Source organism: Psammomys obesus, unplaced genomic scaffold, assembly GCF_907164565.1.
Source record: "Psammomys obesus unplaced genomic scaffold, mPsaObe1.curated_primary_1811, whole genome shotgun sequence".
Taxonomy (NCBI): Eukaryota; Metazoa; Chordata; class Mammalia; order Rodentia; family Muridae; genus Psammomys; species Psammomys obesus.
Genome location: NW_026585895.1, coordinates 6870537 through 6887104, shown reverse-complemented (window position 1 = coordinate 6887104; position 16568 = coordinate 6870537). Strand labels below are relative to the sequence as shown.

Below are 16568 nucleotides of genomic sequence, written 5' to 3'. Positions count from 1 at the left end.
GACCTCACCAGGAACTATCTGATACACTAATCACATGGCAAGCAATAATTAATACCCTTGCCTCGCATCTCAGCAGATGCCAAGAGGTAATTGTGCCCAGAGACAGCGCCATTTGGTGGGTGGTGCAAAGGTGGTGTTTATTTTAAGATGAATTGACACGCGGCTAGGAAGCTTGTGTTGCAGACAAGCAGGGAAATCAAGCACCCCCTCCTTTATCTGACGAGTGCTGTGTGAATTTCCTCATGTCCTCAATCAGGCAGGTAACTGTGGCTTAATTCCCCAAATGCACCTCCCACACAGCTTTCCCACTGTGGACTTACTGTCCCTCTTCCCTACTACATTCAGCACCTCAATACTGAATGTATAAGTACTTGTGTGTTCAGCGGTTGACTACCAAAGCTCCTGTCCCTAGTTGCTGTACCATCAGGAGCTCATTAAATGAAGGATGGAAGAGGCCAGATGTGAACACACTGTACTTACAAACTATAATCAAGGCAAAAGCTTCTCAAGGGCTTCCCAGGTGCAGGCTCATTGGTGTCACACGCACACAGGCATGTCCTCCTTGTCCTGCAGTGTGCTGCAGAGAGGAGCTGCTCAATAAGCGCTCCCAGAACGCACCTGCCTTCAAGGCTTCAGGTGTGATACATCTCCCCTTGGAATGTGTCGGTGATGTGCGTGTTGGTAAGTACGGTGACTGGCAAATGAAGTTTGATGACAGGTGATAATGTCAGATTAGACAATGTAGGGGATAAGAAACTTCTTTTCAATTTTTAAAAATTTGTAATTAAAATATAATTATATCTTCCTCTACTGTGTTACCCTAGCCTATTAGTGGACTTGGCAAGAGTGATAGGGGAGGAAGAGGGAGGAAGGATGGGACCAGGAGGAAATGAGGGAGGAGGCTACAACTGGGACACAAAGTGACTAAATTGTAAATAATAATAATAATTAAAAGAAAAAATATTTAAAAATAATTATTTCGCTTCTCCTCCCTTTTCTCCTTTCATCTCCACCCATCTGCTATCCCTCCAATTACTTCCATTTTTTCTCACTTTTCAAATTTATGACCCCTTTTCTTTGATTACTATTGTCTCATACTCACATCCACATCCACATTCACACTTACACACACACACACACACACACACACACACACACACACACACACACACTCACGTGTAAATGCCAGAATATAAAGATGTGGCCTGCTGAGTTTAATGTAGCTTGTGTGTATATGATTTCAAGGCTGGCCACTTTATGTTGTATAACCACCGAGGGAGCTCATTCTTGGGAAAGGATAACTTTCCCTCTCTCGGCATCACTGGCTGCTCTAGTTCTTTGTTTAGGGCAAAGGTCGCTCCCTTTTGCCTTAGCATGTCTATGGATATTGCCATTGTTAGGGTCTTATTTAGATAGCCAATCATTCCTGACTTGTTAAGATTGTTGAGGCTTCCTGTGAGAAGCTTTCTTGTCATTTCTAGGAGACACAACCTCAAAACGGACTTGTAGGTCTTCTGGCTTTTACAGTCTTTCTGCCCTCTTTGGTGATGTTCCCTGAGCCTAGGTGCAGGGTTGTGTTGTGGAAATGTCTGTTGGGGCTGGGATCCCCATGATCCATTGGACTCTTTATTTTCACCTACTCTGGTTTTCTACACTGGTCTCACTTTGTTACGAAGAGACGCTTCTTTGATGTGGGGAGAGCTACGTTTCCCTAGGTGTAGACGGGTAAGGTTTAGAATATCATTTGTGGAAGATGCTGTCTTTTCTCCACGTTATGTTTTTGGCCTTTTGGTCAAATATCAGATGGTTGTAGTTACATGTACTCATGTTTGGGTCCTCTATTTCATTCTATTGGTCTACATGCCTGCTTTTGTGTCAATACCATACTATATTTATTATTATAGCTGTATGACATATCTTGACATTTAGAATGGTAATTTCTTTAGTATTCTACTTTTTGATTAAGATTGTTTGGCTATCCAAGGCCTTTTCTAGATGCATATGCATTTTAGGATTTTTTTTCTTAAAGAAACTTTTTTGAAATGTAGCAGATAGGGTTTATTACAATGCAAAGTGGAACATTCTTGAAGGGTGAGCATGGGAAAGGCCAGAGATACCATTTTACCAATGTGCATTTTAGGTAGTCTTTATTCCATTGCTGGACTTCTTTTGTACTTTTAAAATATATTTATTTCAGAATTTCATATATATGTACAATGCATTTTGATGCTATCCTCTTATTACTTACCAATACCTCCTCTTCTTTGACCCTTCCCCCAACATTCCTCTCCTAACTTCATGCCCTTTTCTTTTCTTACTTTTAATAACTTACTGACTTCAACTAGGATATATTTATTCTATGTGTGTGTGATCACCCACTAGAATATGGTTGATCTACTATGTGCTGTATGCTTGAGGAAAATAGTTTCTCTTTTTTTTTTCTCAGCAACTATCAGTTGCTAATAACTTCTCAACTCGGGTTGGACATTTATGAGACTCTCCCCATTCATGCTGGGGTTTAAGGAAACATCTTTCTGGTTTTCTCTGGCTGGCTTATCCTTGTCTGGGTCTTGTGCGGGCAACTGCAGCTGTTGTGAGTTTGTGGCGACAATACCTTTGCCATTTAGAGAAGACACTATTTTTCAGTAGTCCTCCTTGACCACTGGCTTTTATAATCTTCTTCCCTTTTGTTTACAACGTTCCCTGAGCCTTCGGGGTGTGTGTGTGTGTGTGTGTGTGTGTGTGTGTGTGTGTGTATGTGTGTGACATAACTGTCATTTATACTTTAGTTGCTAATGACACCAAAGAGGAGTAAAATATATCTTTCTGATTCTAGCTTGTTTATGGAAGAAAGAACTTACTAAATATTTCCTGTACTTCAGACCTTGAGTGTCTTCCAAGGCGTACCTATGAAAACTTGGTCTCTAGCCTTTGGCAGTATTGGGAGGTGAAAGAGCTGTTAGAAGACATGGCTTATTGGAAGAAAGTTAGATCAGTGGAGGATGTTCTTGGAAGAGACGTTGAAATGCCCATTTTTTTCCTCCAGGACCAAGCAACTTCTGCCACATGCTTTCCATAAAAATGTCTATCCAAGCAAAGTAAGAGAGCCAAACAACCAGGGAAGGAAATCTGTGAAACTGTGAGCACAAACATCTTTTTTTTAAACATCTTTGTTTTTTATAAGTTGGTTATTATAGCAATTTTGACATGCTGATAGACTGTTGCCTTACAATAATCTACTGTACTTTTTTCCTTTCTGTTATCAAAACGTACTACCCACGAAGAAATGAAAATTCTTATATTTATGGTTGTGAGCCTAGGCTTTAACAGATGAGCCATCTCTCCAGGATAAATATACTAAAATCTATAGTCCTAAGAAGAAGCTAAACAACAAGGAGGATCCTAGGGGAGATGCTTAATTCTCATTCAGAAGGGCAAACAAGATAGACATCGGAAGTAGGAGAAGACAAGAAAAAGGACAGGAGCCTTCCACAGAGGACCTCTGAAAGGCTCTACCCACTTGGGTATCAAAGCAGATGCTGAGACTCACAGCCAAACTTTGGACAGAGTTCAGGGAATCTTACAGAAGGGGGATATAGAAAGACCTGGAGGGACAGGAGCTCCACAAGGAGACCAACAGAGCCAAAAAACCTGGGCCCAGGGATCTTTTCTGAGACTGATACTCAAACCAAGGACCATGCATGGAGAAGACCTAGACCCCCTGCTCAGATGTAGCCCATAGGCAGCTCAGTTTTCAAGTTGTTCTCTAATAAGGGGATCAAAGGCTGTCTCTGACATGAACTCAGTAGCTGGCTCTTTGATTACCTCCTCCTGGGGGAGCAGCCTTGCCAGGCCACAGAGGAAGATGATGCAGCCAGTCCTGATGAGACCTGATAGGCTAGGGTCAGATAGTAGGGGAGGAGGACTTCCCCTATCAGGGAACTAGGGAAATGGCATAGTGGGAGAAGAGGGAGGGAGGGTGGGACTGGGAGGAGATGAGGGAGGGGGCTACAGCTGGGATACAAAGTGAATAAATTGTAATAATAAATAAATAAATAAATAAATAAATAAATAAATAAATAAATAAAATTTTAAAAAAGAAAATTTCCCTGTGATTTTACTAAGTTTGATTTCTAATAAGAAAAGTACTTAGCTATACCAGCATATCTGGGGGGGGGTAGGTGATGATTAATGAGGAAACCTCCTTTGATTTATTCTACCAATTAATGCACTCTAAAAATTCTAAGCAAAAATGACGATTTACTAAGCTGCAAAGAGAACAAGGCAGATTGAAGCATGTGGGACTTGCCTTTCTGACCTTGGGTCTTGTGCCTTTCTGACCCACTGCTTTCCTCATCTGATCAATCTATCAATTATTCATTTGTTTGGTTTCAGCTTCCCACTGAATAGGATCACCTCCTTCTGCCGTCTGTTTGGTGTCTCCACAGAGCGCAGGTCTCTCCTTCCTTTGCACATATGTGCAAATAAGCCTGCAGCTTGGCAATCCTCTTTAGGAAGTACACACCTCCCCCACTGCTATTCTTTGCAATTGAATTTGGTTTAATTTTAGGATAAAAACATATCTGCACTAATCAAATTTAATAATTTAATTTGAACTCTGAAACATGTATGCTCAAACCAGGTTATTAAAGTAAATTACATCATCAATTTTTTTGTTTATTTGCTTTTGCTGCTGGGGATTGAACCCCTAGGTATCCTGCATGCTCAACAGACTGTCTAGCTCTGAGATGCACCCTTGGCCCCATTTCATCAATTTAAAAATAATCTTTCACCGCCATCCCTTTAACGCTTTCACCATTTCTAAGCATTGAGCTAAGGCTACTCCCTTTGGCTTATAATGCAGAACTCCTGTAATTTGGGCTATTCATTCATTAGGATTAAAGACAATTTTCTAATTATGAAATAAACAGTGCTTTGAGACACAGTAAACACAAAGAAATATATTTATATCCATAGCTGTCTAAACATTTTTATGACAGAAAGCATATCTCTGTGTTTTATGTAAGGAAGCACTCTAACAGGCCTGTTATTACACAGATGCAATTTGCTAATTTTCACTCTGAGAAGACGCCTTTCATCATGCCCAACATATATTTACCTTGGGTTCATTAGGAAGAAAATCAGAAGTGATCAAAGTGACGGTCTGTGTTCAAGTGCTCTAATGAGTGGCCTTGGCAAACAGTTTCTCAAGCCACGACCCACTTCCTGCTACTTATTTTCCTGGACTGAAGCCTATCAGTTTGATGGAAACTGGCAGGGCTGCCTGAAACGAGGCTGTTGGAGGCGCTTTCAGGAATGAAACCTAAAATTCAGTGGGGAAACTGGAGAGGATTATATCCAGTAAAGCTGGTAAACGGCAGCATTTGAACCGGATTAATGCATGGTAGAACGAGAAGCCGTCAGCCTGACAAATTACCACGTGGAAGGAGGTGGGAGAGCAGAGCCGTTGGAATTTTACAATAGGCAGGTTAGCTGAAGGAGAAAAAGTGACACATATGTGTGTGATTTTCTTAGATTTCTTACACGAAGGGCATAAAACAAGAGTCGATAGAGCGCTCAGCCTCAAACAGGACATCTATTTAATAGTGGAAGAGAGGTGCAGAGACTGTAAGAACCAGGGGTGGTGGGTGCTTCCGCTCCGCACAGGGCAGCTGCACGTGTAAACAATGGTGATTGTGACAGTATGCACAAGACCTGTGCCGGCTGGAGTCAGAGAAAAGTCCCAACATGGAAAAGGGAGGTAGCTGCAGGTATGGTTCCCAGCTAAGGAGCTATGGGAAAGGGAAGTCTCCAGGAAGAGGGGAAGTCACTTCTTTTTATGAACGTGGTGCCTATGTCCAGGGGTGGTAGAGCTGGGTCTTGAGGAAGCACTATTCCCAATTGTCCGAGAAAGCACCAGATTGTCCAAAAGCTGCTCCACCATACAACAAGGACATTTGCTCAACCATGTTCATAGCAGCTTTATTCATAATAGCCAGAATCTGGAAACAACCTAGATGTCCCTCAGTTGAGGAATGGATACAGAAATTGTACATTTACACAATGGAATACTTTACTCAGCTATTAAAAACAAGGAAATCATGAAATTTGTAGGCAAATGGATGGAACTAGAAAAGATCGTCCTGACTGAGGTAACCCAGAACCAGAAAGACACACATAGTATATACTCACTTTTAGCTATGTAATACAGGGTAAGCATACTAAAATCTATAGTCCTAAAGAAACTAAACAACAAGGAGGGCCCTAGGGAGGATGCTTAATTCTCATTCAGAAGGGCAAACAGAATAGACACTGGAATCAGTTGAAGAGAAGGAACAGGGTCGGAGGCTGCTGTAAATATCTTCTGAAAGGCTCCACCCAACAGGGGATCAAAACAGATTCTAACAGCCAAACTTTGGACAGAGTGTAGGGAGTCATAAGAAAGAGCAGGGTAATAGAAGGACCCAGAGGGGACAGGAGCTCCACGAGGAGACCAACAGAGCCAACAAATCTGGGCCCAGGGGCACCTGAAGAGACTGCTACATCAACTAAGGACCATGCATGGAGAGGACCTAGATCTGCTGCTCAGGTGTAGCCAGCCTAAAGGCAGCTCAGTCTTTATGTGGGTTTCCTAGTAAGGGGAGAAGGGGCTGTCTTTGACATGGATTCTGTTGCCTGCTCTTTGATCGCTTCCCCCTGGGGCGAGGCATTGCCAGCCCATAGAGGAAGAGGATGCAGGCAGTCCTGATGAGACTTGATAGGCTGGGGTCAGATGGTAGGGGAGGAAGGTTACCCTTTCTGAGAAATAGGGGAGGGGAATATCAGGGAAGAGGGAGGGAGAAGACAGGGGAGGGGGCTACAATTGGGATGTAATGTTAATAAATTGTAAAAAGTAAAGTTAAATTATTAAAAAAAAAAACACGGTGCCTGAGCTGGATTCAATGGTGTACCTTTCATCTCAGCACTGGGGGAGGCAGAGGCAGGTGGATCTCTGAGCTTGAGACAATCCTGGTCTACAGAGAAAGCTCCAGGACCACCAGAGCCACACAAAGAAACCCTGTCTCAATGGTCTCCTCCCCCCCCCCCAAAAAAGAGCATAGTGCCTGATAGATTGATTAGACTCCTGTGGGTAGCCATACACCCAAGAGTTTATGGATTCACAAATTGGACGTGAGTTATGAAAAACAAGAGTATACAATGTTGGGAGGGTAAGAAAGGAAAATTTTATCAAAATACAATGTAAAAAATTCTCAGAGAATTAAAAATGCATGTTTTTATTGCTGTTCTACTTCAACACTGAGGCACAAGAAAGCTCTTTTGCATTAATGTGGAAATGACAGCCCTCAGGTGGAAAGAGAAGGTGATCTTTGCTTAGCTACAGATAGCTGTGACTCATATAAAAGAAACCATTTCTGAAACAAATTGTTTAAAACAGAAGGGAAAATAACTTATTTTGATCCTTATTTTAACCCATACTGCCAGGGTTTGGCTTCAGATGTATGGCATAATGAAGCGGCATGTTGATTAGAGATACAAATAACTTCATTCCATAATAATTTAAAAGAAATTTCTGCATTTAAGACCTTTTGATTTTATATTTTGGTTGTTAGAATGCAACCTCGAAGGGAAGGGCTGTATTTGTGGTCTTGTCTGTCAATTAGAGTGACCACATGGAGTGGGTGGTGAAAGGGTTAAAGAAGAGGGAATATTAGAAACAGCTTTTCTGGGACCACAGCAGCAAATTGCAGGCAGCTGTTGCTCTGCAAGGTAAGCAAGGCCACACACCCTGGTCCTGTAGAGCTTAGAGAAGGCAGAGAGAGAGAGAGAGAGAGAGAGAGAGAGAGAGAGAATGTATGTGTATGTTTGTGTGTAAGAGAGAATGTGTATACGTGGGAGAGAATGTGTGTGAGTTCCTGTGTGTGAGAAAAAGATAGTATGTGTTTGTGAGAGAGGGAGTAAGTTTGTGTATGAGAAAGAGAATGTGTGTGTGTATGTGTGAGAGAGTATATTTGTGTGTGTATAAGAAAGGATGTATGAATGTGAGTGAGAGAAAGTATGTGTGTGTGTGTTTAAGAGACTGTATGTGTGACTGTGTGAGATTGAATATGTATGTGAGTTTGTGTGTGTGAGAAAGAATTTGTAGTGTGTGTGTGTATAGAAAGAGAGAATTTGGAGAGGGCTGGAAACTCGGAGGAAAGGGAATATCCCCACAGGTATTTCCTCTGATATTCTTGTGTTCACACTCTTGAGACACTGTAAACAGCAATCCCCAAGTGCAGAAAAAAAAAAGAGTTTTCCTCTTGCAGTTGAGAGCTGCGCAGTGTGGTGGAGCAGGCCCTGATCCCAGCTGTGGTAAGGCTGGTAAGAGGGTGCTGACTTCCCAGCCTGGGCTACCTGAGGGCCTGCCTCGCCCTCCCTTCCCCTGCTCCCTGAAAGAACACTGCTCAGAAGATGAACTCAGCCTTTAAGTGCAGAAACCATCAGTCTGAAATTAGTTTTATGGTTAAACCAAAGTGAAAAATCAGTGCAAAATAAAATGCATTTCTCTTGAGAGCCATAGTTTTAGCTAAATATAGGAACCGCTATCCCCAGAAAGATTCAGATAGGAGCTGGGGATAAGACAGATCAAGGCCTGACCATCAGATTTTTTTTTTTGAGTGTGTTAATAGATAGATTTTTCTTCAAGTGTGCCTTGGGCTAGGTCACCAGAATCAGAAAAAAAATAACTCTTATTTTAAACACTCCACCCTTTCCAATTCCTTGGGGCGTATTTTTTTTAAATTTCTATTTTACTGCTTGATGTAAGTAGTGATTGGCTAATAATTCATAGTAAACAAAACACAGTGGTGCATTGATTACATGACTTATTCCCTCTCTAACATAATGGCATAAACCAATCTAAATTTGGTTTTCTGACAAAAGGATGAGCACAGAAGTTGGACAACATAGCTGAGTCCTGAAGTGAGGCAGACTGGAAGAACAGAAGTGAACAAGCAAAGATGTCAAAGAAGAACTCATTTGTTGAAGGCACATAAAAATGATGACAGCAATGGCAAGGTTTTTTCTTTCATGCTTTCTTTTTGGAGTGAATAAAAGACCTTTCCTACATTTTCTTTAGGTATAGTTTGTTATAAATGCCAAAATGCCACAACTGTTAGCAAATATGAGAAAGGCTAGAAAGGAATCAACTTTGGCTAAAAACCTGTTTTTGTAGGATGGATTTCAAAATTCACCGTGTGTTTCTGAAAATATGACAATTGTTTATCAGAACTTGATAGATTTGAGGACTGTGCGATGGTCTCTCTTCATATATTTTCTGAAAGCAATCCTTCTTCTACATTTGAAAATGAACACAAATAATGTCTACAGATTGACATATTTTTCCCAGAGCAATCAACAGTGGATTTACTGATCTCTAGTGATGATGATTTTTCTTTTCTTCTTTTTCTTTTTATTTATTTATTTTGCCTTAATACCAGAACATAATGAAACTGGAAAGCTGATTTTTTTTCTATCGGTGCAAGTCCCGTTTGTAGACTGTGTCTAGTTGAAAACCCCAAAAGATGTCCTGTTTATAGAAGGCTTCCTTCCATTAGAACTACCTGACCCTCATTTGGTCTTCCTGTGGTCTCACTTAGCCTTTATGTATCACAGGATTGCGTGCTTCAGAATGACCAAGAATCCACAAACCACAAATCTTTGTTTCTGTAGCAGAAAGCCCAATTAACTTGTCACCGTTTCACACAGAAGCCTCACAAGGACAATGGTGATTTTCCACAAGATGGCAGTGGTCTTTGTGCAAGAACAGAGGGATAAATAGCATTCTGTGGGTCCCCTACCAAACGTGACAAAATGTTGTGCTTGTGAATTTAATACTTGTGAAATCTGTGTCATGGTTGTTTTCTCTGCTGCAGGCCTGCTTCTCAAGAACAGTTAGCCTATTTTCATCATTGAGAGAAAAAAAGTAGCATATATAGCATTGTGTCTTATATAATATCTTTTTCTAAAGAGCCCCAAGTATTTTGCAGCTGTTATTTAATTAACCTCACACTGTGCTTCTGAGGGAGGAGCAGGGGATTAACGTATATCCTATTTATCACAGCAAATTTAAATAATTTGTTGATATCATTCTGAAGGGGAAATAGTGGCACAGGAAATGAGACGTTTGTTGAGGTTTAGGCCAAGGCCCCTAATCATTATGCTGAGCTGATTTTCTGTGGAGAGCAATATTTATAAATTCAGAGACAAGATCCTATTTATATTTTGTATTTACAACACAGTGCTTTCCACATTTTAATTTGAGTGCTTAAGTACTTTAGTCCTCCAGGTTATGATTTAAGGATACTGGGGAGTTTTATTTTACTTTATTTTAGTTGGTTTTGAATGCAGACCCCCAGGCTCCCATCTCTAGCTAGTCTGCTCTCCCTGGTTTGGGAAGGGCTGAAAAGTTGAGTATTTTAGATATTTTAAACACTGAAACGACTCTGAGACAGGTGGTCCTTCCCACACTTTAGATACTGCTTTACCACCCTCAGGCAATATAGTGCTAACAGACCCAATTTGGGGGAATCAAAGTCATTTAATTTCTTTGGAGAAAGATATTCAATATTACATTAAAAGCTGGAAATATCACACTTTTCTTCAATGTTTGAAGGGTAAATCCTTAGGTGTAAATTATTATGCTTTATTCATAAGTTTTATTTAAAAATCAGTTAACAAATTTCAGGCATAATTATTTTTAAATCACACTTTCAGAAGCGTCACTAATGATTTATTTATTTATTTACTTTAGTTATATGCCATGTGGCTTGAAGTAATTGGATTCTTAGCTCTCTAGTCTTGCTTTTAAGACTGTTAGGGACCAGAAGAATATTCAGGGGTCAGCTAACAGTTATTTTGTCTCTAGAAGCATATATTTCTTTATGGTTTTCTGAAATAAAAATCATTACAGATCTTTATATTTGTTATTGTTTTTCATTTCACTTGAACCTGTGCCACAGCTTTAAGGCATTTCCCAAGTTTCATACATCAATAACTTATCCCCCAAGTTCCTGTATTGATCGTGCATAGACCTGGAGACCTTGGGATTCAATAGATTCAGTCATTGACTGTCAGGGTTAGGTAAGGTCTGACTCCATGCTGGGACTGGTGGACCTTTCAAATAAGGAAGAGACTTGGCCCAGTGGAGCATAAAGCTGCCCAGAGGAAGGATTCCTGGCTGGGACTAACCCCTGCTCCTCTCAGTCCTCTTGCCAACTGTGGAAGGTGATCCAGGAAGCTCTCCATGCCAAATAATATAACACGACCACCTACATGAAGGCAGTGCCCGAGTATGGCATGCTCCAGCCAAGACTAACCTGCTCTGTGTGGCCTACAAGAGCAGTCACTTCACCCAGAGAAAATTGTGGCCTTTGACAAGAAGCTAAAGCTGATTAAGGCTAGAAGGAGGAAGTCAAGTGAGAGCTCAGATCCATCCATACAATTGCACATTGTCTTAGGGTTTCTGGGCGAGTATTTTTTGGTCAATGCGCCAATACAGCTCATCCAGAGAGGAGGGTGTTCCGCCTCAAAATGGAGGGAGCATCCTTCCACACCATTCCTTTTTCATTCCTTCCTTCCTCCATTCCTTTTGTTTACTTGTTTTATCTTTATTTATTTTTATGTTCTTGAAATAGGTTCTTACTGTGTAGCTCCGGCTGGCTTATAACTCACTATGTAGACCAGGCTGGCCTCAGATTCATAAAGGTCTGCCTGCCCGCCCCTGCTTCCTGAGTGCTGGGACCAGGCGTGCACCACTGCACCTGGTACCAATATGCATACGGACATTTTTAACGGAAGGTTTAGCTATGTATCCCAGGAGGGGCTGGAACTTTCAATTCTTCTGTCTCAGTCCCAGCTGTAGTCAACATGCTCAGCTGTACTTGGATTGTTAAGGAAACCCATTCATGTGTGCGAAGTCAGTTGTTTTTTGTCTTTTCACCAAAGCTTTGGTAAAATCCATCCCGTACTTCTTTTTTCCTTGGGTGGGAGCGTTAGTGTGCATTTGCTATTGTGGAAAAGTATCAGCTTCATTTCATATTAACATAAGTAACTTTCAAACACTTCTATAGAGAACTGAATGGATCCGGGCTTTTAAAGCAATCTGAACCAATTCTGCAAGTGACTGTGTTTGTATTGCTGTGAAGATATGAAGATATGAAAATCAGTCAAACCCTTTCCACCTGCTGAGTTTTCTCTCCCAGCCTTGATATGACTGTTTGTGGTTTGTGTCTAGTTTATTGTTTTGCCGTGTTTGGTGGATATCCAGAGGCATACCCCTCTACTCCCCCCGCCCCCCGTTTTAAGGTAAGTGGATGGGGGACTGGGAAGAGTGGAGGGAGGGGAAACTTCAGTTGGATTAGATGTACTGTATGATAGAGGAATTTAAAATAAAAGTAAATGAGTCAGTCAACTGCAACTTAAAGAATGTTTCGTATTAAGTTCTTAATTTTTGCTTTCCCTCCCTTTTTCTGGCTATGAGAGTTTTCTTTTAATAAGCAACTTTTCTATTTTCATGTGTGTGTGTGAAATAATCAATCCAAAAGTATTGGATTGAATGGAAAGAGACTTGACATTCTTGGAGTATTCTTGGGATAATAACCCTTATTCTGAGAATATAAAATGGAAATGCCTTTTTGTTATATATTGTAGAGGTCATGTACATCTATGGCCATAGGCAGTTTCCTTACACTTCATTCACTGTTATTTAAATTAGAAAGTCCTCATCAGAGTAAAAATTCATTTCCACCCAAAGAAACCAGAGCATGGACGTTAGCATGTTTGCTTTGTCTTAGAGGATGATACTCTTCACCATGTGATGGTGCAGGAAGATGATCCTCTCTCAAAGTGAAAAGATGCAAATGTGAGGATCCAGAATTCCCAGTCTCTAGAACCGCGAGCTTAGTGAACTTCTGCTCCTCTAAGTTATCTCCTCTCAGGTGTTTTGCTAAAGTAAGGACACTGAGACAACAACTCACATTAGCTTTTATAAGACTTAAAGGTCTTGTAATGGAAATGGAAAATATGGCTGAAGCACAGAGTAGAAGATGCCACATTCTGTAGAAGTGTAAGATGTACTGTGATTCTGTAGGGTTCTCAGGCCGTGTAACTCCTCCCCCTTCTCTGGCACTGAACCCGCTCTGAAGGCAGGTCTTCAAGGATGCCTATCCGGTACCCACCTTGCTCCTTTCCCAGACTCAAAAGAATTAAAGGCTCCTGCTTTCCTCCACATCATGATCTGAAGAGAAGGCAGACCTCTGACGGGCTCTGATGATTTGATAAACACAACGAATGGTTGTATATTTCCTACATGTACACTTGGTATGCAAGAAAAGGCCTGGCAAGCTTCTCTGACATTCTATAGAAGCTGCATTTCTGTGGCATCTTATCCCTCTGTGCCCTGGGCAGTATTTAGCTTCCAAATGCCGACCAGTTTGTTAACTATAGTGACATTTTGTTTTAACTTGTTTTATTTTTTGGTGACCAATGAATGCATTAGATGTGTTTAACATTTACTTATCTTTCTTTAATTGGTCATTCATATTCCTGGCCTCTTTTCCCCTTAGGGTCATTTTTCCTATGTTGAGTTGGATAAGTTCTGAGTCATTGTAATTGATATTTGTGACAATACTGTGTGCTTCTATGACTCTTTGGTGTCTTCAGAAACTGTAAACATACTCTCCTATTCTGTTGGCTGTTGTGCTTGTGTGGCTGGTATTCTACCAACTGAGCCACAACCAGAACCTTCATTCTCAGTGTATGAACTAAGGACTGTTTATTACTACTAACTGAACAGTACTAAGTTTGAGCTTTGAATTTAGGTTTCAGGTTTTGGGCTTCAAAGATTCTGAGGAGTGCATAGGACATAAATTATCATTAGCTGATAAATGAATACAATTTAAAAAGAGAGATGAACCTTTCCCTGGTTCTATGTCTACAATAGACACAACCAATTTTGCATCGAAACTTCATAAATCCTTTGGTTAAGAACGCTGAAAAACATAAACACCACCTCTATAAAATGCTGTGTAAAGAAAGAATGCTCTTACTTACAAACCCTTTTAGATATAACAATCCCTGTTTTGTTTTGTGAAGGCCCAAAGATACCTACAAAACTTTGTACATTAAACATAAATTCCATAAAACCAAAAAAAAAAAATGTTCGGTCGGGATCCAAGGTGGAGGCTGGGGTGGCCAGGTGGGGGTTGAAGCAGAGATGTTCGAGGATGCGCCCGAAGTGTAGCCGTTGGTTCGAACCCATGCTCAGCAATATCAGCCTTTAAGGGATCAGGGCGAGGCTGGCGCCTGCAGCTGCAGCCTGGCGGCCCTGTTGTCTAAGGGATGTGAGAGTGTTCTGATCATTTCCACAGACTCAGCTCACAACATCTCTGATCAGAAGTTCTCCGAGGTGTCTACCAAGATCAAAGGCTGTGACAACCTCTTTGCTGTGGAGACACCCGAGCCTGGGCGTGGCAGAGCTCCCTGAGGAGATCCCCAGGAAGACAACATGCTGAGCGCCTTCCCCATCATCGATGAGTGAGAGCTGGGCCGAGGTCGAAGACTGGTGAAAGGCATAACTTCTCAAAGGTTGTATTCAACACAGCGGCCTCTGGCCATACACACTCAGGATCCTGAGCTTCCGCACCATCGTGCAGCAGGGCCTGAGCTGCCTCATGCAGATCAGATCAAGAACCGGGTCAGCGCCTTCATCTCCCAGATGTGGAATGTGCTGGACCTGGGGGGCATGAACACAGACCAGCTGGCTTCCAAGCTAGAAGAGGCGTTTCCTGACATCTGGTCCCTTAGCGAACAGTTCAAGGGCCCTGAACCGAAGGCCTTCATCTGTGCACGCATCGCCGAATTCTTGTCCTTGCCTGAGACGGAGCGGCTGACCCAGGAGCTGGCCAAGTGTAAGACTGACCTCCACAACATCATCATCAACCAGCTTGTCCTCCCTGACCCTGAAAAGCCCTGCAAGGTGTGTGAGGTTCGACACAGATCCAGGCCAAACACCTGGACCAGATGGAAGACCTGGATGAAGACTTTCACACTGTGGAGCTGCCACTGTTACCCCACAGGGTTCGGACATCTTCTCTGCCCCTACAGCCCCCCCCCCCCCCCCATAGTACAGGAGAAGCCACTTAGAAGGTGGGAGGGGTCTGTTCCCCCTGGTGGGGCCTGGGGATGCTGCAATGTTCCCCACCTCTCCCTGCCTCACACTCCCCCATAAAATAATCTTAAACAGAAAAAAAAAGCTTAGTCATGTTGCCTGTGGTCTTTGATTTATGCTCTTCTTTACAGAACCTAAGCGCACACACAAGATCGGAATAATTGAACAAGTACGCTTTACGAGCGAACTTGTGTCTGTTTTTCACAGTATGAGGGATAAGAATGCTGGTCCACGCAGTTTTGCTTTGTGAGGAGTACTCTTGGGAGTAGGGAGAAACTATTGGTTTAAAGTACTTTTTAAGTAGGAGGAGGCAGTGTTAATATTAACATTGAAAAGATATTAATGTATTGAAGGTCTCCTGGGCAGCTGCATAATGGGAGAATACAAAGAGCAACTTTCAGCTGACCACTGGGAGGTAGATTTATGTGAGGATTTCTAGGCTGTTCTTTCCTACTCCGGAGGTTTACGGCTGATGAAAGCTGGAGAAGTTCATTGTCCTGCCCCTGCTGTTAGACATTTTACTCAAGGGCTCACTTCTGATAGCCTGTCAGCACCACTCTGGCTTGTTTAATAAATATTTAGCGCTACTTTAATATACCTGGAACCATAAAATTTTAGAGAACAAACCTTAAAACACACCCAGCCTATTTCTTTGTTATGGCTCAGGTGGTTCATTTAATGATTTATTGCCAGAGCTATGACTAGAACTCAGGATTCTTAATTTGAAATGCAACAGAAATTAGTAAGCGAAAGTGCAGGAACAGTACTGTTTCCATGTGAATGAAAAGCCATTATCAATAGCTATGAGGTAGTTACACTTACTAGTATTATTTTTTTTTACATTTTCTAGAATTTCTATCACATGAGAGTAATCAGAACATTAACAGGGCCAATTCTAAGTCCTGAGTAGTTTCTAGTAGCAGTAATGCCTCAGAGGAACTTTTGCCAATTAGTTATGGAGAATAACAAAATACAAATATCATATAATTTCTAAATTAGAGCTAAAGTAGAAACGAAGGAATAGGCAAACACTCTTACAATAAATTGTCCTGTGGGGACTAAACCCTTTCACCATTTATTGCTTGCTTCACCTCAGTGTTGCTGGCAACTTAATCCTAATTTCTCAAGGACTGTCGGTAGCTATTATATTTCTTTGAAATAAAATAGAGGTTCTAGGAAATAATCTGAAGTAATGGGGGGGGTATTCAACTTAAAGCTAAACAAAACCCAAGAAAAACTTCCGATCTCTCTTTAGCAGTTGGCCAAAGTTTGCTATTTGTCAAAGTGCCTTAAGTAGTCAGGAAACTCTCTAGGGAAATGATGAGAATTAAAACCCAAATGTTTTGAGTTTTCCATCAAG

The 16568-nt window shown here is 41.5% G+C and overlaps 1 pseudogene; it reads left to right on the top strand.

Annotated features, from left to right (window-relative positions):
- Positions 1–5401: 5401 nt before the first annotated feature.
- Positions 5402–16568, top strand: part of LOC129671543 (ATPase GET3-like) — a 138789-nt pseudogene continuing 127622 nt past the window's right edge.